Raw genomic sequence first — 24,981 nt, forward strand, 5'->3', positions numbered from 1 at the left:
TACGGCCCTCCATCCCCACAGAGGTGGTGTCAGGGTTCTGGAATAAGAAAGGTCTTTGTTATGGCTGGTGGCACTCTCCCTGGCCATTCGAAGCTGCATCACTGAAAAAAAATGAGTGCAGACACATTTCCCCGACTGCGATTTGGCGAGAGTAAAAGCTTATCTGCCGCTCAGCAAACTGCCAACTTCTGCAGCCAGGAACGCCATTATCAGTGATAGCTCGGACCTCCGAAACAGTCTTTGAACCCAAGAACTCAATCCCTTCAGTGGCTGGCTGGGACACGGTTGAGGAACGGAGCCAACAGCTGCGCAGTCAGGCCTGTAGCCTGGGGTCAGGGTGGCTGGGCCCGCAGTGCCGTCACAGGTGTGCATGCCCACACACACACCCACACACACCTGGCACACACATGCAGTGTCACACACACCCACATCCACATAGGCACACAATATAAACCCACCCATGCACTGGCACGCACACCTGCACACTAATACAGTGCACACTCACAAACACGCAGTGCCATGCACACTTACACATCCACACACAGCGCACGCCCATATGCAAACTTGTACACACATTACACCCATGTGTGCACAATACAGACACAAAATGCATACCCACATAGACACATGCCTAGGGGCACTGGGATGCACACCTGCACACTAATGCAGCACACTCCTATAAACATGCAACACCACACACGCTCACACATGACACATGCTGTGGTGCACACACAAACGTGGGGCACACACGCACACTCACATGGGCACTCGCATGTACACTCCCATGCAAATGCAGGAGTGACACGGGAAGGCAGCCCCACTGGGGTAGCCCCCTTGCGGCCCCCACTCCTTGTGGTGATGAGTCACAGGCTGAGACCCTCAGAGCCCGGGCTCATCTAAATAGCAACAAGAAAGTGGGAAAGCCCTCTCTGAAAGCCAAAGCCTCCCCACCGGGCATCTACACCACGCCCCACAGCTCACGGGAAACTCTGCTCCGCCCAGGACTCAGGTGCCAGTGCAGAGCACCAGAAGATTTCCTTGAGGGCATAGCCGACCTGGACCAGGCTGGCCAAAGGGCAGCCCCGCCCCCCGAGTGCGTGTGCGCGCGCGCATGCGCGCAGGAACCCCCTGCAGAGCGGGCCAGCCTTCCCCACAGGGAGGCCAGAAGTGAGACCGCGAGTGACAGCAGAAATGCCCCAAACCCCGCCACAGACACTGGTGCCTGAAACAGCTGAAATCACAGACCCCAGGGCATCTCGGGAGAGGTTGCCAGGGACGGGGGTTTGGAAGAGGACAGGAGGGGCTGCGGGTGGGCGGCTGGGTGACAGGACGGCGGGGGTTCGCACTGTTTGCTCTGCTCTGCATGTGTCCCCAGTTCTCTGTGGTGAAAAGTTTAAAACAAAAGTCATTTAATCTTTCCTGAAAAAAATACAGCACTAGACTTGCTTGTAGTTCTAACATTGTGTGTGTGAGCATGTGACACAAATACGTGTGTGCACTGTATTTGGGCATGTCTGTGAGTGAGTGTGAATAGCATGTTTGTGCCTGCTGGCACCCATCTGTGTGTGCACCTGTGTACATTGTGTATTCGTGCATGTGTGCACATCTTTGAGTGTGTGCGCATGCACAAGAGTGAACTGCACATGTTCCTGCAGGCACCCATTTGTGGGTGCATGTGTGTATATCAAACATCTGTGTTACATATCTGTGTGAGTGTGTGTGTGCTTGCATGTATCTGCACGTGTGTGGTGGAGGAAATCAGGCCCTCAGGCCCTCACGTGCAGGGTGCCCCATGAAGCCAGCTCACGGTGCCACGGAGCTGCCTCCTGCACAGGTTCCCCTGTTCAGCTGAGGACCAGCGGGAATTCTCCAGAACAGCAAGCCCACGAGGCCCACAGCAGCAGCAAACTCGCAACACTCCGACCCCACCTCCCTGGGCCCCCAGCACAGGGGAGCCTGAGGGACAGCGGATGGGGCCCCAGAAAGGTGGTGGGACATTGCGTCTGGACAATGTGCGAACATGGCGATTGTGCGGAAGACTGGGGCTGCACCTGGGGGTGTGGGCAGCATCCCATACGTCATCCCCGGGACGCCTCATTTCCCTATGAATCAGACCCAAACCTAAACCTACCCAAGCACGCCAGGCCTCCGGGGTTTCAGGTCGCCCACCAGCAATTTAACCCTCCAGGGAACGCACAAAAGCAAGACAATGACCCCAATTCGAGGCCCCCAACCTCCATGACAGCCTGAGAGCCCCAACCCACCTATGACCCACTACCCAGAAAGAAGCCAGCCAACTCTTTGGGGCCAGGGGTCGACCTAGGACCCTGTCCCTTGTGCCCTGAAAGGCAGACTGTTGGCATCACCACAAAAGGGACGGTGAGTTACAGAGAACGGGCCATGATGTGGCCAGGATCAAAGCGGCTGGTCCCACCAGAAACCAGACTCTCGAATATTTTCTTCTGCGACTCAGAACACGAACTCCCCACCTCTCTAGCTCGCTCTGGAGATGAGATGCACACACCCGCTCAGAGAGCCCCGAGCAGCCCTTTCTGGAGTTCCCTCCAGGGGCCGCAGTCCTGAGGGGCCCGTCCCAGGCAGGTGGTGTGTGCAGCGAAGGGAGGAGGGCTGGCGGAGCAGCCGCTTACCTTGGCTTCACATCGCCTGTGGCAGGAGTGCTTGCAGGCTGGAAGAGAAGGGAGAGAGTGTGTGTGCTCGGTGGCTGGGGCGGCAAGACCTGCTCTGATTCCCATGCCCATCAACACTTGGGAAGCCCAGGTAGGGGGAGGCTCCTGCTGCCACCGAGGCAGCGCTGGAGCGCATGGCGTGCAGGGATGAGCATGCAAGGGCCCACCGCCACTGTGGGGGCGGCAGTGACTGGGTGGGCGGGTGGGGACAGTCCTGGGGGTGCAGGTGGCCAGACCAGAGCCCTGAAGCACAGAGGCAGGAACCCCGAGCAGCAAGATGCACGGATGTTTGCCTGGAACTCACAGCTTCTCCCAGAAGGAAGAAGGGAGGCTTGAAAACGCCCCAAAGAATGAGGCCTGAAGTCCGATCACCCCTCGGTCCAGAAGTCACACCCTCCTGCGGCTTCCAGGGGACAGCTAAGGACCAACTGTCGGCCTGGATCCCTGGCTAAGTTCCTACGGGGTCCTTCCCAGGCCCGCCGGGCGAGCCCAGAGCGGCAGGGGTCAGTCTAGAGGCCTGACAATGCAGATTTCTGGGCGGAACTGATGTGATTTCACAGGCCCAGCCCCCCAGAGGCTGCAGCTGTGCTGACACTGACATCCCCACCCCCGTGAGGGGGACACACAGAGCAGGCCCGGCTGCAGCCCCCAGTGTTTCCAGGCAGAGATGGCAGGACACATGGGGGGAGGAGGCGCAGGCTCCACATGGGCCCACACAGGCCCCCCTCCACTCCCCAGGTGAGCCCCAGGGAAGGATAGGAGCCCGGGCGTGGAGGCATGTGAGCAGGGGGTTCCCGGCCGTCTACAGCTGGGCTGCCCTGGGTGGGGCCAGCGACCAATCTGGGTCTGTTCTGGCCCCAGGGTTATTGCAATGCCACAGGGGAACCACCCAAGACATCTGCTTTGAAATGATGGGAAGTGTGCGGGGGTCAGGGGGACAGGGCCTCACAGGTCAGAATGCACGCCCCAAATCTGGTCAGCTGCTGGGGCCCAAGCCTTTCACCGCCCTGCCCTCCCCACCCCTCCCCAGGTGATGGGAGCGGAAATTCTGGCCTCGCACAGGTTTCTGTGTAAGGGGCCAGCGGCCCTCCATGCCCACACCTCAGGGAGGGTGTTCTCTTCAGGGACCTCCTTTCTGAACTTTCGGTGCCTCTGAGGTCTGTGGGGTGCCAGACTCTGTACCTTCTGAGGCAAATGTGATGAGACAGTCTAGGCAAGATCAGGGTGGTGATGCAGATGTAAGTGGCCGACCCTGCCTCTCCGGGCACAGGAAGGGGCCACCGCCCCGACCGTCATTCTGCACAGCACGGCCCCCAGGGAGAGGGGAGGTCAAAATGCACCATCACTCCCCACAAAACCGAGTCCCCAAACCACACAGGCCCAGAAGGACAAGATGTCCTCGGTGACTCTGCCTCCACTCTCCCCAGAGCCGGCACCAGCTCTCACTGGTCGGTGCTCCTTCCAGCTGACACAGGATCGACAAGCAACACTATGCACTTAAGGTGTGTGGCATGGTGGTTTGATGCAAAGGTACGTTGTGAAATACCACAACCAAGTCACCTCCGCCACCACACGCAGAGCAACATTTACAGGTGGGACAGAGGGAGCAGGTTGTCTCCTGCCCTCCCGGATGGCAGCAGGCTTTGCCCGACCCAGTCTGGGCCTGGATGTCGCACAGGGTGCGGGAAGCGAGGGCTCTCTTCCCTGCCTGCCCGTGTCCAGGCTGGAACACAGGTCTGCTCCTGTGTTGGGACTTGGGCTGGAACTACTTGGGGCCTCTCTGGTCTCCAGCTTGCTGCCTGCAGATAGTGGGGCATCTCAGCCCCCATAACCACCTGCACGAGTCCGAATACCGAATTTCTCTCCCTGCAGGTGCCCCAGCTGCCCCGTCTCTCCATAGGGCCTGCTCACACAATACTGGAGCAGACTGAACGCAGAGGCCAACTGCAGGAGGCAGCCCTGCTGCCAGGTCACACATCACAGAAATGCCAAAAGTACACGCGAAGTGCCGCTCCCTTCCTCACTCATGGGATGGCTACTCGAACAAGCGGCATCACCGATTCCCGTCTGCTGTGAAAACTGGAAGTTACCCAAGCTGTAGAAAAGTTATGTAGCTACAAAGAAAATATTGGGCAGCTCGGAAAAATCACCTGATCCAAAAGCTAATGTGTGGTGGAGATTATAACAGGTAAGGGGAAAAAGATACAAAAGCCTGCATGATACAGAACAGACTCTGTGAAAGCAGACACGTGCGAGAGGCTGGCCACACGAGAGCCCTAGGCACTGGGGACACGTCACAATGCACCTACGAGAGGATGGGCCGCACAGGAAGGCAGAAAACCGGCGCACCCAGGAAGAATCACAGAAATAACAAGAATTCCCAAGGAATCAGGGCTGAAACTGGCCCAGAATGGGAAACACAGGAATGAGCATCAGAACAGTTCAGTCTGCAGAGGGGAAGGCTCCCCTGAGAGAGAAACGACACGGAAACTCAGTGCGACGGTCAGCAGGTCCGAGCAAGCCTCGCCCTGAACTTCCACGGCAGCACGCACTTCCCCAGCGCAGACAGACCAGCACCTGCCGGCGTGTTTGTGGTGAGCAAAGTGCCTCGAGGAGGAGCTGAGGTTTCTGTAGGTCGGATGCCCCCCAAAACTGGCACCGGTTCTGCCTAAGGTAGCAGATCGAAAACTTAACATTTCTAATAAAATGAGTTCTTCGAAATCAAAAAGGAAAACTGATATTTTAAGTGAGCAAGGATCTGAAAGGCTAGTTCGCTGAATAAACACTTGAGACGTATTTTCTGTATCTTTCTGGATGCTCGACCTCCGTAATGACAGGAGGGGTGAAAACTGGGATAAAGGGAGAGGCAACTTTCACCCACCTTCTTGCAAAAATGGAGAGCTGAGCCCTGGCCAGTGGGGCTCAGGTTTGAGTATCGGTCTGTGGACTGAAAGGTTGTGGGTTCAACTCCCAGTCGGGGCATGTGCCCTGACTGCAGGTCCAATCCCCAGTTGGGACGTGTGGGAGAAGACAACTGATTGATGTTTCTCTCCCCCACCAAAAAAAAGAAGAAAAAATATCCTCAATAAGAATATTTACATTTTTTTCCTAATGAAGAGCTCAGCGGTGTCAGGGGAGGGAGAGGGTGGAGCTGTGGGGAAGGCCCTGGCTCCTCCTCTCAGGACTTGCTTCCCCGCCCCCCACCCCAGGCTCCCTCGGCTGACATTTTTCCACGTTGCCCTGGAACTACTATTCTCCGCACGTCTCCGGAGCCTCGGGAATCCAGGCCCCATCCACACGGGCCGGTCGGAGCTTTATTCAAAGCTCTGCACATATTTACCAAGCAAGACACGGGCCCTGGGCGTCATCGCTGCTCCACCCACGACACTCACAAGTCTGCCTCACCCCGCCTGTGTCCTCAGGACCTGGCTATACCGACATGAGGGGACCTGGCGCCCTTGGCAGAGGCAGACTGTCTGATGGCACAGTCGCTGCCTGGTTCCCCTCATGGCCTGTGAGCCTTAAAGACCACCACGTCCTGGGGTTGGAGGGGGCGCTGAGTTGCCTGCCGGTCCACCTCGGCCTCCATCTACGTCCCTCGGCGGGTGGTAGCCTGTGACGGCCCCAGGGGTGGGATGTCCCCCAGACGGAGAGCTCCCACAGGGGCACATTCCCACCTCCTGCAGGGGGAGCCAGGCCACGGGGTGGCATCGCAATGCCCGCCTTGCATGACGCCCTACGTCTGGCTGTGACGGTTGCACGGCCAGAGGCAGCACGGGAAGCAGAGAGAGACTGGGAGCTGGCTCATCCTGGTTCTGCTGCGGATGCACCAGGCCCCCCTCCGAGTGCTGGCCGGGTCTGAGAGTGCTGGCTTGGCTCTCCACAAGTGGCCTCCGTGTGCCAGCTGCCAGCCCCAGGGTGGTGTGCATGTCCAGCAGAGGCTCTTGCCTCACACTTGCCCCTGCACAAGTGCACACTAGCAGGTACACAACCTTCTGCATTCACCCCCCCAGCTCCTATGTCCCCAAGGAAGGCTGCATTCTGCTGTGAACCCTGCAGCCAGGAGGACAGGGGCGTGCTGTCCCTGCCAGGACCCAGGTCCATCGTTGTGGCCGGGCAGAGGCTTCTCTGAAGCTCATGGCTGATTTCTGCTGAGAGCACTTGCTGGCAGAGGCCGGGACCTGGCTGGTTTGAGAGGCCCACAGGTGACCTCTCTGGGCACAGGGTGACAATTCCTGGGGAGGGAAAGCCCCCAGGAAAAAGTAGGAGAGTCCCACATCCTCCAAGAAGCAGGTGAAGGCCCCAAGGAGCATCAATTCCAACAGAGAGACACCTGGGAGTTCAAGTAGGAAGGGGACTTCTCGCAGGTCCCCAGGAGGCAGCAGCTGGGGGAGGGAAGTGGCCCTTCACCTCGGACAGAGGCCCTGAGGGGCCCCAGGGTGGCATTCTCACCCCGCAGAAGTCTGACAGCGCCAGTCAATGAACCACACTCGACAGCCACCTGACCCCAAAGCAGCCACTGGCACGTCCGCCAGGGGTTCACCTGGCTTTGGGAGGCCGTCCCAACACAATGAAAGTCCACTGGCCAGACCCCGCAAATGTCCTAGGTGGGAAATTCCAAACCCATCAACCAGATGCCACAAAACAGCTCCAAGAGTCCTCAAGGGCCCCATCCCCAACACTCCTGTGCTCTGTGACACAGACCCTTGCCCCACAGCCCCGATTCCGGGGTTTGGGGGAACACGACATCATTCTCAGCTGTCCGTCTCAGACACGTCAATGTGCATAAAAAACCGGTAAGTCCCATGGACACCTGGTGTCTAGCAAAGCTGGTGGCTGTTCAGTGACAGGAAAGAGGCTGGCAAAGGCTGAAGGGGCTATAACTCACTGAACCCCGACACTGAAGGGTAGAAACATTTCATCTGTAAACTTTGGTAAGAGACTGGAAGGTGAAAATGAGTCATGGAAGCTCCTGAGACCACAGCTCGACCAGAGGACAAGCCCCGCCGCCCCACCCTGCCCCCGCGGGTTGCTCCACGCTTTTGGGGTGATTCCCTCCTGAGCCCCTGTCTGTGCAAACACAGTCCTGGCCCACGGAGGGTGGGGGGCGAGCAGGCTAAGAAGGGGAATTCCAGGCTTTAACTTTCGGAAAACCCCAAAAGGTTTTCATTTTTGTTTTGTGTTTGTTGCTTGCCCTGCTTTGGCTGAATCAGCAAGAGAATAAAACGCAGACTCACCTCGGCAGGAAACCCCTTGGCTGTCGATGATTTGTTTGCAGACCCCACAGACTTTGGCTTTTTTGAAGACCTTGCTTTTAAAACTGTGCAGACTCACTGCTGATTCTTCTGGCTGAAAAAGCAAAGGAAGAAATGGTCAGCTCCTCAAGGCCCTGCTCGTTTGCTTTTCCTGCTCCCTGTCAGGGGACAATAAATCTAGCAGAACTGTGAAGGCCTGGAACTAGAGCTGCCCCAGGCAAAGAGGGAACAAGGAGTCGCCAACTCGAGGGCCCCAAGGGGCCTCAATGCCCTGCCAGCAGTCCCCGACGCTGGAATCCCAGGCGAAAGTGCACACTCGCCCAGCTTGCAGATTCCATGTAAACGTGTCAGGAGCTGCACCCGAATCAACATCGCTCATGGGATCATGTTTTACCTTCCAGACTAGAGGCTTACAACCACCCACTCCCATGACAAAGTAACCCCTGTGGGCTCCCAGAGTCTTAACACTTTTTCTCCTGGAAAAAATAATGAACAAACAGCACAGTTCTGTGCAGAAGCAGCTAAGCCACCGACCTCCCCACCCCCAGCTGCTCGGAGCAGACGGGCACTTTGGAAAAGGGGAGGCAATCCTGAGGCCAGCACGGTCAGATACGAGCTTCCTCCTCCCGCCCCGGGTAACACCAAATCGTCACATGCACTGTCACTCGGAGAAAATGAGTCTCTCATCACCCACTGAAATCGTGTTTGTGGACTCAAGGCTCACAGCTGTGTGATGATCTTGGACAAATTCGATTTGCTTTGGGCTCCGAATGCCAACCACGGTACCCATTTCCTGATACGGGACAGTGTGCTCCATCAGTGATTGGCATCCACATGAGTTCTCTGAGGCCATCACTCACCACCAGAATAACTGAAATTTCCTCAGAAGGGGAACTGTTAGCAAGAATCTAATGGACAAACTGAACCCACAAGGAGAATGGGGATAGACTCGTAGATGGAGAGCAGGATGGCAGCTGGGGGGGCAGGGGAGGGAAGGTAAAGAGAATTTTTTTGGTTATTTTAAAAATATATAAATATAAATATAAATATAAAAAAGAATGTGAACAAATAGTACAACTACTTTGGAAAACTGTTCAACAATTTCTTACAAATAGTTTTAAATCTACCCCAACCCATGACTCAACAATTCCACTCCTCCAGACACCAGAGAAAAAAATACATGCAAATGTCCCCAAAAGACTTGTGCAAGAATGGCCACAGCCACCTGACGCGGAAGTGCTCCTCGCAGAAAATAACCCACACGTCTGAGCGGAGAAGCTTGGGCAAACCACCCATGGTATGTGCATGCATGGTACGTCCATGGTATGGACACTGCTCCAACACATATGTGCAAACATGCACAAACACTGATACACGCAATGTCACAGGCGAACATTGAAAGCAGTATTACGCTGAGTGACAGAAGCCAGACATGAGAGCAGCATGAATGGTGCTATTTATAGGATGTTCACGATCAGGCAAACGAATCTATCCAGTTCCTCGGAGGCAGAAAAAATGAGGTGAGCGTGACGACTGCCCCAGATTCCTGTGGCAAGAGCATCTCCAGGACACAGGGAGGGAAGCAGGAACCAGCACCCCCCTGGGTCGAGGAGGAGCTAAGAGTTCTGCCGAGCCGGACAGTGAGAACTCACCAGATGACAGAGCTCCAGGCAATGGTGCGCTGAACTGAGGACACAAGATCTCCGAGAAGTCCCTCTGAAGCACTCTGCCCACTACTGACAAGCACACGCATGTGCTTCTGCGCGCACACGCACCGAGCTCAGCGCCCTGCAGAGTTGGGGAGTAGTGTCCCCCGCAGCCGGACCTGAGGGCTAGAGCAGTGAGTACTGCCTAGACGGAGGGACCCTGCCCCAACTGTGGGGGACCTCGAAGTCCAGGCCGGGGACCGCTCCTGTCCAGCCTAAAATCAGCAGACAAAGGGTCAGACCACCTCCAAGTGACTCAGCTGCATTCTAGAACAAAGCAAGAATACCTGTAGGAATTTTTAAAATACGCAGTACGCGCAATAAGGTAAAACTCACAGTGCCTGGTGTCCAGTAAAGAATTGTCAGGCACGTGAAACAGCGGGCAAACACAGCCCATGATGGGGCTCAACGGGTTGACAATGACCTCCAAGCTGCCAGAATTAGCAGAGAAGATATTAAAGGGGCTATTATAACTGCATTCCGTGCGTTCAAAAGGTAAATAGGGACCTTGATGGCATAAAAACATCTGAATCGAACATCTATGGAAAATGTGCAAACATCGGGGGTGAAGGCACCCTGGGTGGCACTGCTGGCAGACTGGACACTGCAGAGGACACACTAGCAACCTTTAAGACATCACAGCACAAACTTCCTAAAATAAGGTACAGAAAGAAGAGGCAACCTCAGTAAAGGAATATGGAGATGAACAGACAGACGGTGTCAGTGGGATAACTTTAAGAAGCCTAACACATGTGTCATTCGAGTTTTGGAAAAAGTGGGGGGTGGGAGCATCTTAAGAAAAAATGGCTGAAACTTTTCCAAACTATCATCCCACAGATCCAAGAAACTCAACCAATCCAAGTACAAGAAATGTAACAAAAACTACACCAAGGCACATAATAATCAAAATGCTCAAACCCAGTGACAAAGAAAAAAATCATAACATTATGCAGCGTGAGAAAAAAAAGACACATCACATCCATGAACAAACCTTTCTCGAAATAGCAGGTTGCTTGGTTAAAAAGAAAAAAGCAGTGAGAAGCCAGCAGATGGATACGAAGTACTAAGAGAAATTCTGCCAATCTGGAATTATGTACCCAGCAAAAACATCTCCCCCAAATAAAAGTGAAGTCAGAAATTCTTAACACACTAAAGCTTCAGCCACTGTCCACCCCCATTGGCTGCACCTGTCTGCCCCACCCCTCCGTTGCAGGTCTCCACTGGCCCCTCCCCCAGGGCCTTCCCGAGCCCTCCGGTGTCTGGTCACTGAACCAGCATCTCCCGGTGTCTCTGTGGACCTTGTTCTGGGCAAACGAGGAGAGGCATCCAGCACGAGCCACGAGAAGCTTCGGCCACTGGCAGCACGGCTGTGACCCTGGGCACGCCGCAGAGGACACCCTCTCCTCCTTCTGACTCCCAGAGCTACCGTTTGTGACCAAACGCCAAAATAGGTCCCAGCTGCAGATGCTGACAGCTTATGAGAATCCCCGGAGCCAAAGCTTTAAAACAGCCCCACTTACGCGCACCCCAGGCGAACCGAACCAAAGTGGACTCGGTGGGGGTGGGTGCTGGGGCGGAAATGAACTTTTTCAAAGCTCACCACTGACCCGGACTGAGCACCGCCTCTAGGCTGTGTTGTAAAGATCAATTCTACACACACGCGTGGCACTGTCGCCGCAGGCATCTTTACCCGTGTGTGTGGCACGTGTCTGGTCTTTCCAGGGGTGAGACGTGGTGTGCGCTGGGCCGTGGGCATCCGGTGCTGCCCCAGAGGGAGGCGTTGCTGCCGTCGGGAATGTGCCGGCACCCGCAGGGCCCTACTGGGCTGTAACCCTGGTCCTCACTGCCCCCTCCCCCGCAGTGGGGTGGTCACATGTGGGACCAAGGCCACAAAGCCTAGGGACCAGGGGTGTGGGCTCGGGCCCGGGCCCCCCGTGTCGTCACCGCACTCAGGAGGGGCTCTCAGGCATCTGACAGATGCAGCCCTCTGTCCTGACCCCCTGGGCGGGCACACGTGCCCATCAGACCCAGTCACTGGGGTACAGGCCCCCTCTCCAGTCTGCACTGCCACCTCCCAGGCCCAGGACACCGGGCCCTTGTCCCTCTGTCCTCCGAGGCTCTGCCCGGCGCCTGTGGACAGGGAGCTGGGGGTCTCAATTAATATTTGTTGACCGAATGAATCGGCCACAGTCTGTGGGCCAAGGCAGGACACTGTGACCTTTTGTTCCTCACAAACACTTCTCTTCCACCCGGGGAGAAAGGGGCTGTGTTCCCCCTGCCGGTGGGCCCCAGCTGGGAGGCGCGGAGGAAGCGGAGGGCTGCTGTGGGGGCCAGACCGCTTCGGGGCTGGATGCCCGGGGGTCACCGAGGACAGGACAGTTTAGTAGCGTCTGCTCCTGGCTTCTGCACAAAGCACCTCTGCAGGGAGAAGAGCGGAGCCCGGATTAGGCTGCCTTTGTTCTCACCTGAGATCTGCTTTCATTTCTCCCGCAGAGGTGGCGCCCATAAGCAAGGGGGAGGGGCGGCTGCCTTAGCGAAGCCCTTGGCAGGCTCCGTTCAGGAATCCAAATGGCATTTAATTGTTTGGAGCAGACAGTCGGGAGGGAGAGAGCTAGTCTGCTGGGTCCACGAGGACTCCCCGGGGGGTGTGCTGGTCTCAACTGCGAGTTTGTTTTTTTAAAGAGAAATCTCTGCCAATGTGAGCGAGGAAGTGCTCGATGTGAGTGCAGAACAGGACCCCGCTGCTGTGCAGACACGCGGCGGCACAGACCCGGTGCGGCCTTCTCCCCGCCAGCCAGTCACCCGGCAAAGGCTGTGTCACACAACCCCAGCAATGTCCCCTCTTGGGAAGGGGGATCAGTCGTGTGCTCTGGTACCTGGAAGAATGAACGGCAGGAGCATTCCAGGGAGGCAGACACCGCGCAGGCCACAGACCTGCTTGCCTCTGCAGTTCAACGCCCCGAAAACATCCCACGAGGGCAGAGCGGACCCCAAACCTGTGGGATGGTCCTGCCTGTGGACACGTTCACCTCTGGCAAACACAGGTCTCAGACCAAGGGGACACACTTCGTCCCCAGCGGCAGTACCTGGCTGTTAGCCTGAAACGCAGAACGCAGCCAGGAAGAGCCACTGACGCGCTGCCGCCCCTCGTGTCTCAGAACCTCACAGAAGTTTCTGGGGAAACGGACCTGAGAGGAGCCTGAGTACTACACTCAGAGGAAGGGCTGCCGAACCTGGTGGGGAGCCCTCCCACCTCCGCCCGGTCTAAGTGAAGCCTGGGGAGGGTGTGTATGGGGGGAGGGGGTTTGTCCCAGGGGCCAGGAGATGGAATGCGCCCTGGGAGCCTGCCCTCCCGCAGCAAGCCCGCACACCACAGGGTCTGCAAGGGGCTCAGGGCCTTTCCTCTGCAGAAACCGGCTGCAGCGGGGCGTCTGCAGAGGGGCCCGAGCCCTATTCCTCTCCGGACCTGCAGTCCAGGAAAGTGTGTTCAAGAGGCCACTGGGTTACCGACTTAAGCCGTTACTGTCTCCCACTCCATGCGGCTCACCAGGGCGCCCAGCGCCCCCAAGGCAGGCCCCCCTTCTCTCTCTCCCCCCTCCTACATGCACACACACACGCAGGCACACGGCGCACATAAAATGACACACCGGCGCGTGTAGAGGGTGCGTGGGCACGCGCACAGACTTGCATAAAAGCGCACAGACAAGGTTATGAGCGCACCCAGGACACGCGCAGCAGTTGGAAAGAGCTCCTCTGAGCACTGGGAGACCGTCCCCCGCCCCCGCAATCCCCGGCTCCAAGAGCCCCACGCTCACTCACTTGGCGCCGCTGCCGGCGGGCCCGCATCCCGCGCGCGCATCCTCCAGGAGGCCCCCCGGTTAGGGCGCGCAGCCTCATGGCCACTCCCGGCGCCGGCAAAGAGTCCAGCCGGGCCAGGCAAGGGAAGGCGGGGTGGGGGGGTGACCCTCTGGCGGTGGTGCCCCGCAGGGGTGCCTCCTGTGCCGCTGCGTCTGGGAGTCCCAGGAAAAGTTCGACGCCTGTAGGCCTGAAAGGAGGCGTCTGAAACCTCCACTTCCACTCCACACTCAGGAGTCAGATGCAGGGAACAAAAGCCAGGCAGCCAGCGAGCGAGCGCACGGTCCCCGGGCGAACCTCCATCTGACACGAATTAGCCCCCCCTCCCCCACCCAGGACCGCAGCTCCAGAGAGGAGCGTAAGGCTTCTCAGCCAAACCCAGGGAGGGTGGTGCAGGAACGCCCCCAGGCAGGGTGGGGGCGACCCTGCTCCGACCGGGTTTCCTGTGCCCGGGGCCAGGGTGCAGCCGGAGTGGATTGCAGGCTGAGTGCCCTCCGACCCATGGGTCCACACCCATGGGCCCTTCGGCCTGGGGATTTTAAATCTCGATTGTGCCCAGGCACCCCAGGCATGGGAGGTGACCAGCACCAAAAGAAGGAAAACCCTCAGGCGGGAAGGCTCTCCCTCCCGACTTGCCCCTCCACCTTAGGAGACAGGGAGGTGCCTCACTGGGAGGAGTGAGGACCAGAGGCCTCCAGCAAGCTCAACACGAGGAATTAGGGGGGTGGGGACGCCCGGCCCCCTCCCCATCTTCACCATCCCCAGTGGATCCCCAGTGGCATCCAGCTTCCCAAAAATCACATCCTGTTGCCAGTCCCGTTTTCCTGTCCGGGTAGGCAATTTTAGGGGAAGTTTAAAGCCTGGAGTCTGGGAGGTGAAGGGGACCAGAGTGGTGGGGGCAGGGCGTCACGTGGAGAAGCCAGACCCCTGGAAAGTGGAAGGGTCACTCTGCCAGGAGGACAGCCAGAGGGGGCGGGCTGGGTGCACAGAGAGCTCAAGTCCGTCCACTGCCTGTCGGACCCCACGGCACGCAGCTGTCATGGGCTGTCGTCACCGGTGCCACAGAGAGGAATGCAGCTGAGTTTCCCACTGGGAGCAGCTCTGACCCCCTGGCCGGAGGGGAGGAAGGAAAGCTGCCCTGACGGGGGACCTGTCAGCTGAGGCCACTTCTTGGCTTCTGTGGTGCGCAGTGGCCCTCGTGGCCCGACCTGCCTCCTGCAACACCCCCTCCAGTCGGGCTGGCGAGGGTCCACCCAGACCTCAAATCTGACACTCTGCTTGCAACTCCCCAGGTCTTAGCCTTGCGGCGCAGTCTGGGTGGGCTAGACAGGCCTTTATGGTTAACACATGTGCGGTTCCAGCCGTGGGCCCAGGCGGCATTAACCTCTCAGGGTCTGGTGCGGAACACCAGTCTCTCCGTTTCCACCAGGGAACTGCAGAGCTGTGAGGGGGGCTCACCGCGCTGGGGCCCAAGTCCTTGCCGCCCCATAGACACGGGTCCCTTCAGGTCTCCTGCTTCTGCATCTGTCTGTCCGTCCGTCTGCTGGGTGTGTCCATCGGCCTCACTTCCTCCATAGCGTGTTCAGACCGCAGTCCCCGCAGATGTCTCCGGGCCCTGTCTCTGCAGACACAGCCCCACCCCCAGGCCTTGGGGGTCCCCAGGCACATCTGAGTGGCACTCAAGTCTGACCCCCCAGTGTTGCACGCAGACTGGGCACACAGCAGTGCAGACAGGCCAGTGAAGGGGCCTGGTGCAACCCCCCTTCCAGGAGTCAGCTGGGTCCCGCAGACAGCAGGTGGCCCCAATGTGCTGAAGGCTGTGTGACCCTGGACGGGGTGCGGCCCAGGCCAGGCCTGCCAGACAGGAGACCCCTGGTTACCTCCGCTTATTTAGAAGGTGCAACACCCAGAAGAGCCCGCACTGTTACTAATCATAGGTGATATGCATGGGACACGCCTCCCAGAGGGGGACACCAGACAGAGTGTCACACCAGCTGGGGGGAATTAGCTATTGGGACGTGGTCTCCGGGACAGAGCCCAGCCCACCGCAGCCTGCAAGTGAGTTTCCCCAAATGCAAAACGGGGAACCCTGCCTGACCTCGCCTTGCTAGCCCCTTCCCCGTCCCCACCTTCTTCCAGCACCCACCACCCCAGCTCTGCTCACCCCTCGGGCTCCTTCCACTCCGTGCTGTGCCCTGCAGGCTGCCAGCCCGGCCTGCACTGAGGTTGAGGCTGCCCCCTCCCCACCGACCTCACCCTGGGCCTGGCCCTGGAGCGTGGTCATCTGCCTCAGGCCCCCCCATCTACAAGTCCTGACCTTTGCCTGGGGTTCCCACACACGAGACAGAGTGGGGGCAACAAATGCTCTGCTCTCGTCCCACACTGCCGGACACTGGTCTCGCAACCTGCCTCCAGTCACCCCTGAGGGTTTGGGGGCTGCTCAGTCTCAGGGCCTCTGGAGGAACCTGGGCAGCTATGAAGCCGGCTCCTTCAGGCGCAAGCAGCCTGCCTTCCTGGCCCGCCCCTGCGATGGGCTGCCCACGCAGCCTGCGGTCCCAAGGGCAAGCCCTCTGTGCTTCTCTCTGGCCCCATCTCTGCCTCTGGCTCCTGGTTCCCAGCACTAAAGTGAGGCTCTCCCAGCAGGGGACAGACTTCAGGGGCGCTGGGGCCCAGACTGAGGACAAGCTCTGGTGTCGGGCCTCGGGCTGTGTCACGGGTCTGGGGCTGGGAACCCCGGGCTCTGACACCCATACAAGGGCCAATGACAAAGAGGACACTGGATTACAAACCGGTGAATAAAGCCAGCATCCAGGAGCCCAGGAGTCCCACTGGGAGGAAGTAAGCGGCCCAGAGAGGGCCTGAGGGGGAGCAGGGCTCCCGGTGCCCCCACCTAGAGGGACAGGGAGGGCTTAGGAGAAGGCTCAAGGGAACTGGGGGGCTCAGCTCCCAGGCATCCTGGGAACTCAGGCAGCCACATCTGCCATTTGTCACTGCTGCGCTGGAGGAGCTCTGCATAGTCTCAAGTCACCTCCCTCATTTACTCCAGGAGAAAGAGTACGTCTGCAACGTCTGCAGCAGAGAAGGCTGCCCAGACCGCCGTCGCCTGGGGCCAGACGGACCTTGGCCTTGGGCGGGACGCACGTTCAGTGGCAGCACAACTCTGCGGCCCGTGCTCTCACCAAGGGCATAGCCTGACCCCTGCTGTGAGCAGGCGCTGCCAGACTCCCACGTGGGGCCTGGGCGCTAACCTCCCACAGCCCCTGCACTCTGTCCATCCGAGCCTGGTGTCTGTGGGGAAGCCACCACGTGCTGAGGGTGAACGCCTCCCGTCCGCACAGCCCAGCCCCTGCAGGCCGGTGGCACGCACCATGGCTCTGTGGCTGGGAGTGCCAGGAAGTCTCCAAGAGCCGCCATTAGAAACACTTGGCTTCAGAAAACAGGAAAGACCCCTCAGCTGAAGGGGTTCCTGCCCCATCAGCACCGGCCCCTCCTCCGGCCCTGTTCATGTTGGGGACGCAGGCACGCTGCTCGTGCCCCTGGCCTTGTTCAGGCCCGGACCTGGGGCGCAGCCTCTCTCACCCTCCGTGCCACCCACGGGCTCCAGCTCTGCACCACGGCTGGGAGCACGGGCCACGGGCCGGTGATTCCTGCCCCGAACACCGAACCCCAGGGGAAACCGAGGCCCCAGGGGCCGGGAAGGCCGGCGAGCAGGGGAGCTGCCGGGGCCCTCAGGGGAGCATAAGCACATCCCGACCCAGGACGTCCTCTGGGACAAGGGTCCGTCACACAGGCCGTGTTAACACTAAAGGAGCTGCCAGCCCCTTGGGGGACACCTGGTGCAGAGGGACCCCTCCTGGAGGGCGCGGGACAGAAGGCCACGCCCCCAGTGCAGCTTCCTCTTGTCCCTCACGTCCCTCTGCTTCTCACAAAGGTCATGCAGGTGCCCAGCACACCTGGGAATCATGCAGGAGTCCCGTGGCCTCCAGGGAGGTCACTCGGTCCAGACAATTTAACTGAAATGGCCTGGTCCTTGGCCACAGGACTCCAGGCAACTCCTGGGGGCCTGCAGCCCCACCCACGTCATGTGGGTTCGCAGGAGGGACACGGTGGTGGCTTTGGACAGGCCCGGCACCCCAGTTTTTGCTCAGGATGCAGCATTTGTTCTCATTTCCCATCTCTCTCTGTCTTCTTTTCCTTCCCTCGCCTTTAAACTACAGGAAAAGGCTTTCTCTGCGAAGTCAGTTTCCAATAAGTGCTTTCCCCCATTTCCTGATCCAAAACAGCAACTGTTTCATTCAAGGACTCACAGAGCATGGCAAAAAAAAGGTGAAAAGAAAAAGCACCCCCATTCGGTGACGTCCCCTCCTGCCCAGCCAGGGACCCGCCCCACTTGCCTCCTAGGTCTCCTTGTCTCCCACCAGCCCACCGTCCAAAGGAAGCAGGGGCCGGCACACCCAGGGCTGCCTCCCCACAGTCAGCATGCGGGTGCCCACCAAGGCCTCCCTGTCCATGAGGAGAAAGCAAGCCGCCCCCTGCCACTTCCATGTCACCCTCAGAGGCTGGCCTGAGGTGGCAGAGCTGACCACCAGGGCCCGCTCGCCCGCAGCCCCTTACAGTCCCGGCCCGAGGGGGCTGCACGAGTCAGCCCCGCCCTGCCCCACCCTAGTTACCCTCAGTGCTGAGCCCCTACTCAGTCTTGGGCCGTAGGGGTCACAGCTGTTCCAGGGCTCTGCATCACTGCTTGCTCCATGCACACACACGCACACGCACACATTCATGCACATACAAAACCGGAACCGGTTAGTTCCTCCACAAGACTGCAAGGAATCCACCACGTGGGACGGATTCTGCTGCTCTCAGCACCGGGGACCCTGCGGAGCGTCCACGGGCGGCTGCTGCTCTGTGGCCTTTCAAACCCGTCCCCACAGACTCCCAGTTGAACGACTTCATGCTGAACTCAGAGGAGAACCAGCCGGCAGGGCAAGGCTCGTGGCGGGCAGGGCATCCTCCACAACTTCACTTTCCTGCTTTTCACAGACCAGTGGGGGCTCCAGGGCCATGGCAGAGCGGGTCCCGGGCCCCTGGGAAGTGGTGAGAGCACAGCAAGGGCACAGTGAGGACACAGGGACCCATACCCCCCACTGGCCTTGTGCTGGAGGCCCCTGGTCCAGAGCTCCACATCTGCCCCAGCTCTGCCAGGGCCTGGCTTAGACGGTGACAGGGGAACAAATGGGGGCCAGGGAGGCTGGCCAAGTGCCCCAAGTCACCCAGCCTTGTCTCCGGAACCTCCGATTAACCCCAGCCTGTCCTTGCCCCCAGCTGCTCCCAGGTGCAGAAGGTCCCACTGTTCCCAGCTTGGAGCAGACACGTTAAGGCTACACCAGCTCTGGGACTCGGGCGAGACTTGGCCCTGGAGAACCCAGTGCGACCCTCGGGGTCCCGCCTGGCTCCAACCACTCTCATCCTGAGCCCAGAACCTCTCCCCAGCCTCCCCGTGGGCCTGTGGCCAGAAGCTGGCTCAAGAAGCACTGGGCATGACACGCAGAGACAGACATGGCCTGGAGCGTCACCCCCAGGAGGTGGTACCCAGGGTGCCAGGGCCCTTCTGCCACCCACTGAGCATCTGCAGGTCCCCTCTCACGGGGTTGACAGGTCAGCACCACCTCCCACCCCCAGGGAGTAATGGTGAGATTCCTGCAGATCACACACACAGGGGGCTGTCCAGTGACGTCACAGACACTCCCACCACAGGGTCCCTGCGGAGGGAGGCGGAGCCCCGTTCTGGACACGGAACAGAACCGAGCAGACGCTGCGGCAGCTGGGTGTTCCCCTCAGGGAGCGAGTTCTAACTCCTTATTCCTGACACTTCAAAAAAAGCAAAGATGTTCCGTTCATTGTCACTTCTGTGGGTCCACGGTTTCATTCGCCAGTGGGCACAACCCCGATGTCTGAAACCTTTTACAATGGATAGTTTTAAAAAAATAAAAATTGTTTTATTGTGAAACAAATATTTTATCTGAGTCAAAACACTTAGAAATTTATTTGCATTGTGAAGTTACCAGATTTGAAAACCGACTGACCCTTTCTCACATTTATAGACAAGATACGTAAAGAAACTCCTAAGGGTGGAAGTTTCCTGTTTGCAGCGTCGTCATGGCTGCTGCGCTCACGAATTGGGACTGCGAAGGAGCCGCAGCTGTGCCCGGATGGAGAGGAAGGGTGGGCCGGGCTCTCACTGGTCAGGGGCGCTTGCTTGTTCACAGAAGCGGCCCCGAGGCGCTTTAATGAGGTCATTGGAGTTAATGCCGCAGAGCACAGAAACAAAATACAACTTCGAAACTACATCCCGCAGGTCCAGCAGGACACACATGGCTTGGGGAAGGAGGGCTGGGAACCAGCACAGACAGACGCCCAGGCACCGGAGGCCACTCCCTGCGGTCACGCCCAGGCCGGGCCCTTGGGCTCGGGCCTGGTATCGGGCTGCCCTTTGGTTCCTGATTAGCTGCTGGGGGCAGTGGTGCGAGGCCCTCCCTCAGCCCGTCCACTCAGCCTCAGCCCTCAGAGGACCGGTCCGAAGGGGGAGGTGCCTTGCCAACGAGGAGGGAAGGGCTGGGCCAGCGGAAATTGGCTCCAAGCTTGCGAGCCCAAGGCAGGAGGCTGGCAGAGGGGTCCAGGGTTCCCACCATCGTGGTGGCAGCGGGAAGCTGGAGGCTGACCCCTTCACCGCCCTGGGAGATGTGGGAATGGGCCGGTCTGGCGGGAGGAAATGGGCTGCTGGGGGCAGAGTCCCCAGATCACCAGCCTCAGGGAGCACCGGGGAGACAGGCTGGCCTGCTTTCGCCGAAATCACAGTGGGGGAGGGGCGAGTACTGGGCACCCCTGCTCCCAGGGTCCCTCTCGGCCACCACCAGCACAGGTCACAGGGTCTACCTACTGTTCCATCAGCAGGCCAGGCCCACACTGTGTACCTGCTGAGTAAAAGGTCAGCAAGGCAAAGGTCAGAGTTACCCCCTAAGGTCACAGCCAACAAGACAAAGTCCCTGTCCTCAGAGAACCCTCGTTTTCCTGGGAGAACGAGCCAGGACACAGACAGGACAGGAGATCTGTGACTTGCTCCCAAAGAAAACAAAGCCACAAGATTGCGCTAGAGGCAGGCGAGGTGGCAGGCAGGGCGGTCTGAGGTTTCACAGCCAGGACTGCGGTGGGGACAGCAGGGGAGAGAGCACTGAGCCAGGGCTGGGGACCAGTCACTGCAGGTTGTGCCCAGTGGAGAGACAGCAGGGGTCCCCCCCCTGTGGGAGGGGACCGTCCGGTGGCCCCGGGAAGGATGCGTGGTCTGTGGCAGGGAGAGAAATGAAATGAAAGTGGAGGGAAGGTTAGAGCAAAGGAACAATGGGGGTGGCCTGAGTGAGGCCTCCCGGGTGGGGGATCTGGGCTCGGGCAACTCTGCAGGGGCAGCGAAGAGCCTTTGGCCAGTCAGTGACCAAAACTGTGGCAAGAGACGCCCGGGGAGGGACAGCTAATGACTGGGGAGCTCTCCACCAAGCAATGCAAGCCTAGGCATGGAGGGCCCAGCTTGCTCCACTGTCTCAGGAAGGAGGGGTCCCAAGACAGGCAAGGGCAGGAGGGTTGGCCACACCCTCGTGAACAGCGGGAGGGACAAAGTCCACCAACCAGGGGAAAGCACGGCGCTGGTGAAAGGCGAAGGGAGGGGCTCAGGGACGCATCCCACAAACCCGAAAGCGCCAGTGGAGCAGACCCGTGAATGGGACGTTATGTAACCGTTAATCCTCACATTGCCCAGACGGTGTAGCAACAAAGAATGATGTCTGCTTTGGCATGTTAAGGGGAAAACACAAACTATGTTGCAGTTATTAAAAGAGACTCAACAATGTTTCTTTGTGAGGAAGGCAGGCAGCAAGCCCTCCCATCCTCACGGCGGGGCAGCTGTGCCTGGAGACCCTAAAAGGGGACATCGGCGGCACCAAGAAAGCGGCGGGGTGCTTCTGCGTTTGCAGACGCCCCATCCCATCCGATTTTCTGACCCCACCCCTTCATTTTTCCCATGCATTTCCCCCTGAAGTGATTGTGGCTGCAAGACAGACTCGCGTGGGGCAGTAGGGACTTGACCCATCGAAGGACCAGAGGGTGTGACCACGTTCCTCCCACCAAGCCAGGAAGTGGCCTGGAACTTGGCACCAACGGACGCAGTGCGATGGACTAGTGCTTTGCCCCGGGACACAGACAATAGTGGCAGACAACAAAGCCCCTGCTCTCCACCCCATCTCGGAACCAGCAACACGTGCATACATGCGCGAACCTGTGGGCACCATGTTGTACATATGTGCATGTGCTTATACATGTGTGTGCACACACGTGCATGTGCATACAGGTGGGCGTGGTGTGTGGAAATGCGTGTGCACACATGTGCACTGACAGGAGGGGGAGGCAGGCAGGTGGGGGGGTGTTCAGACCCACCCAGACCCCAGTTCCCTCCTTTATGAAACAAGGCCCCCTGACTGCACATCTGTAAATAACTGAACTCTTCTTTTTTAAAAAACAGCAGTGGCAACTTGTAGAATACTCTGGAATTTCTTTCATCATCATTCATTTTTGTAAGTACTGACTGATTGCTCTGTCAGCTAAACAGGGCACTTCTGCCCTGCCCAGTGTGGCTCGGTGGGCTGGGCGTTGTCCTGAAAAGCGAAAGTCGCAGGTTCAATGCCTGGCCAGGGCACAGGCCTGGGGTGAGGGTTCAGTCCCCAGTGGGGTGCGTACCAGATGTTTCTCTCCCACATCGGTGTTCCTCTCCCTCTCGTTCGCCCTCCCTGACTCTCTAAAAATAATAACTACGATCCCACAGAGGACACTGTGGAGTGTTTGGAAACATCGGGAGACCTCCCCCTTTGAACCTTCACCGTGACTCCCGGTGCAGGGAGGTAGGGGCACCATGAAGGGGTGGGCAGCCCTCCAACACGGACTCCTCCACCCCGAGAGCCATGAAGTACGCACTCGAGGACTAAGAAATTGTCCACAGCTCGAAGGCAGATACATGGAATTTTCCAGAGAGAGCCATCAACTGGAGGGATGCGTGGTTTCTGGAGACTGAGCGAAGGAGGAGTGAACCAGGCTACAGGACTCCTCCCTGCTGCCCCTCTCCTGTTCAGAGTCTCTGGACCACTCCCCTGCCTGTCACTGAGGCCTGGCCAGACCCTGTCTTGTCCCCTCCCCACGGGCCGCTGAGGCACAGGCTTCCTGCAGGCAAGAGCGAGCAGGCTGGCAGCCTCGGAGCCCATGTGGGCTCCCGGCACTCACGATATGGTACTGGGTGGCGAGCCACAGCAAGCCCAGGGCGCTGGATCAAAGCGGCAGGGCCACCCCAGGTAATCCCTGCCAGGGATGCTTCCTCCGCTCACTGTTCTCCCCTCTTTTCTTAGCCAAAGGCAAGGGCGACGCTCCTGAATCTCTGGTTGCTCTCCTGCTTTCAAATGACTCAACGCTCCCCAGAGGGTCCCACATGGCCACCCTGAGATGTCCCCCGGAGGCTGCCAGGGCTCCTCTGGGCAGCCCTGGGGGAGCGAAGTGCAGGGTTTGATGCCAGGAAGTGGGGTTCGCACCCGCATGCCCTCGCTGGCTCCCGTTTTCTGTGTCCTAGCCGAGCGGCTGGACTGAGTCTCTCCCGAACACTCAGCAGGCGTCCGGGGCGCAGGGAAAGGGCAGGGACAGGGCGGGGTTCCAGTGGAGGTGTTGGCCTCACTCCCGTCCTGCCTTCGTCCTTCAGCGCCCATGGACCCCGAAGTGGGATCACTGGCCAGATGCCTCCCAGAGCCCAAACACCCCGTGGGAGCCGGGGAAGGCGGAGGAGGCGGAGGAAACGAACAGCTTCCCTTTGTGACCTCCCTCACACGTCAAGGCCTGAATTGAGAGTATCCTTGAGTTAACCTGCAGAGGTGGGGCTCACTCTCTGACTTTAATACTGGGGCTGATGTTCCCTGGGGACCACTGAGGCGTATCAGGACAAAGGCCACTGTTGATCTCCAGGAACATCCTGGTCCCAGGGTCACGCCCCGTGCACAGAGACCAGAGGCAAGAACCTGGAGGACACACAGGTGCCCTGCCAGCCAAGAAAAACAGCCTGCCTGCTCTCCCCTTCTCAGGCCTCCATCAAGGTCAAGGGCATGACCCCGACCCACTTTGACATCACTTCCCTTGGGCTCTGACAGCTGATCCCCACCCTGACAGTCCCCGCAGCCTGGACCTGGGACAGGCCCCCCACTCCCCGCCCCCAACCTAGGGCCTCAGGTTGGGGCCTGGTTTGCTCAGATTCTGACTCTGACTCACTGCTGGAAATTGGGGAGATTTGAATACAATGCAGCAAGTGGGCGTGGCTGGCTGGCCGGCTTCCAGGTTAGACCCAGAGGTTGTGTGAGCACAGAGTGTGACCTCCAGAAAGTGCCACCCCAGGTGTGCAGGGCAACCCCACGCTGGCCCCCGATCTTGGGGATCCTATTCCCTCTACTTTGGGGACAGCTGGGACATGGTCGTGATGAGAGATGCTGCCGTGAGACCCCAGAAGGCTGGGCCGGCCTCAGGCGCGCACAGAGTTCCAGTCGGGGGGCCGTCCCTTGCTCATGACAGTGTCCTGACTGCCCTGCAGGACGACTAAGCCCGTGATGGCAGCCCCACCACACAGACGGTATAGGCTCGGATTGGCCAGGATGATGGCGAGCTACCGGGCCAGGCGAGTGCCCTGTCCACAGAGCCTGCGGGGGCCGACCCGGACACAGGCGGCTGTCCCACCTGCTAGCTGCACAAAAGCCACAAGTGCGCACACAGAGGGGGAAACAAAGGAGCGGGTCTCAACCTCTGAGGATGCATCAATGATTCATGCAACCTGCCCGCTGCCCATCCCTGCCCCCGCCTCACGTGGCACCTTTGTCCTCAGCAAGAAGCCTGAGGTTTGTGAACCGATGCACTGTCCCCTGCACCCCAGGCTCAGAGCTCGACTGGAGCAGGGTTCTATGGAAGCTGAGGCAGGTGACAGTGGGCCTGTCCCACCCGGCCGTCCCCAAGGCCACAGCAGACACCATGGGTTCACAGCAAGGCCAGGAGGAGCTGCTGTCCTTGGGCAAGGACAGGGACAGCAGGGGAGAGGGACAGTGCCCAGCCGGGCCCGTGGCCTCCGGCAAAGCCGCATGCCTGGGAACAGCAAGCCCAAGGCCCCGGGCGTATCACACAGCGAATGGAAACAGCTCCCGGACTTGGCCGGTTCGTACGTGTGTGCCCGGCCCCAGAGAAAGAACTTGTGAGCACCACCCGGGCAGCAAGGGACCACGGTGACGCATCTGCTGGACACCAGCACTTCACAGGAACAAACCCTCATTTACATGTGAGACAGGCGGCCACACAGCGCTAGTGGGCCTGTGTCCAGGCCGGACCTGGATCTGGGCAGGAGACAAAGGAAGGGCCCCAGGCCCT

The 24,981-nt window shown here is 59.0% G+C and overlaps 1 protein-coding gene across 1 annotated transcript in view; it reads right to left on the bottom strand.

Annotated features, from left to right (window-relative positions):
* The window catches only part of TNS3 (tensin 3), a 105,186-nt gene that overhangs the window by 72,520 nt on the left and 7,685 nt on the right, over nucleotides 1-24,981 (bottom strand). Inside the window, exons 2-3 of the mRNA XM_053661408.1 lie at nucleotides 7,925-8,036; nucleotides 2,649-2,686 (exon numbers count right to left, since the gene is read on the bottom strand). The gene's annotated coding sequence lies outside the window, so the exon portion shown is untranslated. The remainder of the gene's footprint in view (nucleotides 1-2,648; nucleotides 2,687-7,924; nucleotides 8,037-24,981) is intronic.

This window comes from Artibeus jamaicensis, unplaced genomic scaffold (genome assembly GCF_021234435.1).
Source record: "Artibeus jamaicensis isolate MK-2021 breed Jamaican fruit bat unplaced genomic scaffold, CSHL_Jam_final contig_1016, whole genome shotgun sequence".
In the NCBI taxonomy this organism is placed as follows: domain Eukaryota; kingdom Metazoa; phylum Chordata; class Mammalia; order Chiroptera; family Phyllostomidae; genus Artibeus; species Artibeus jamaicensis.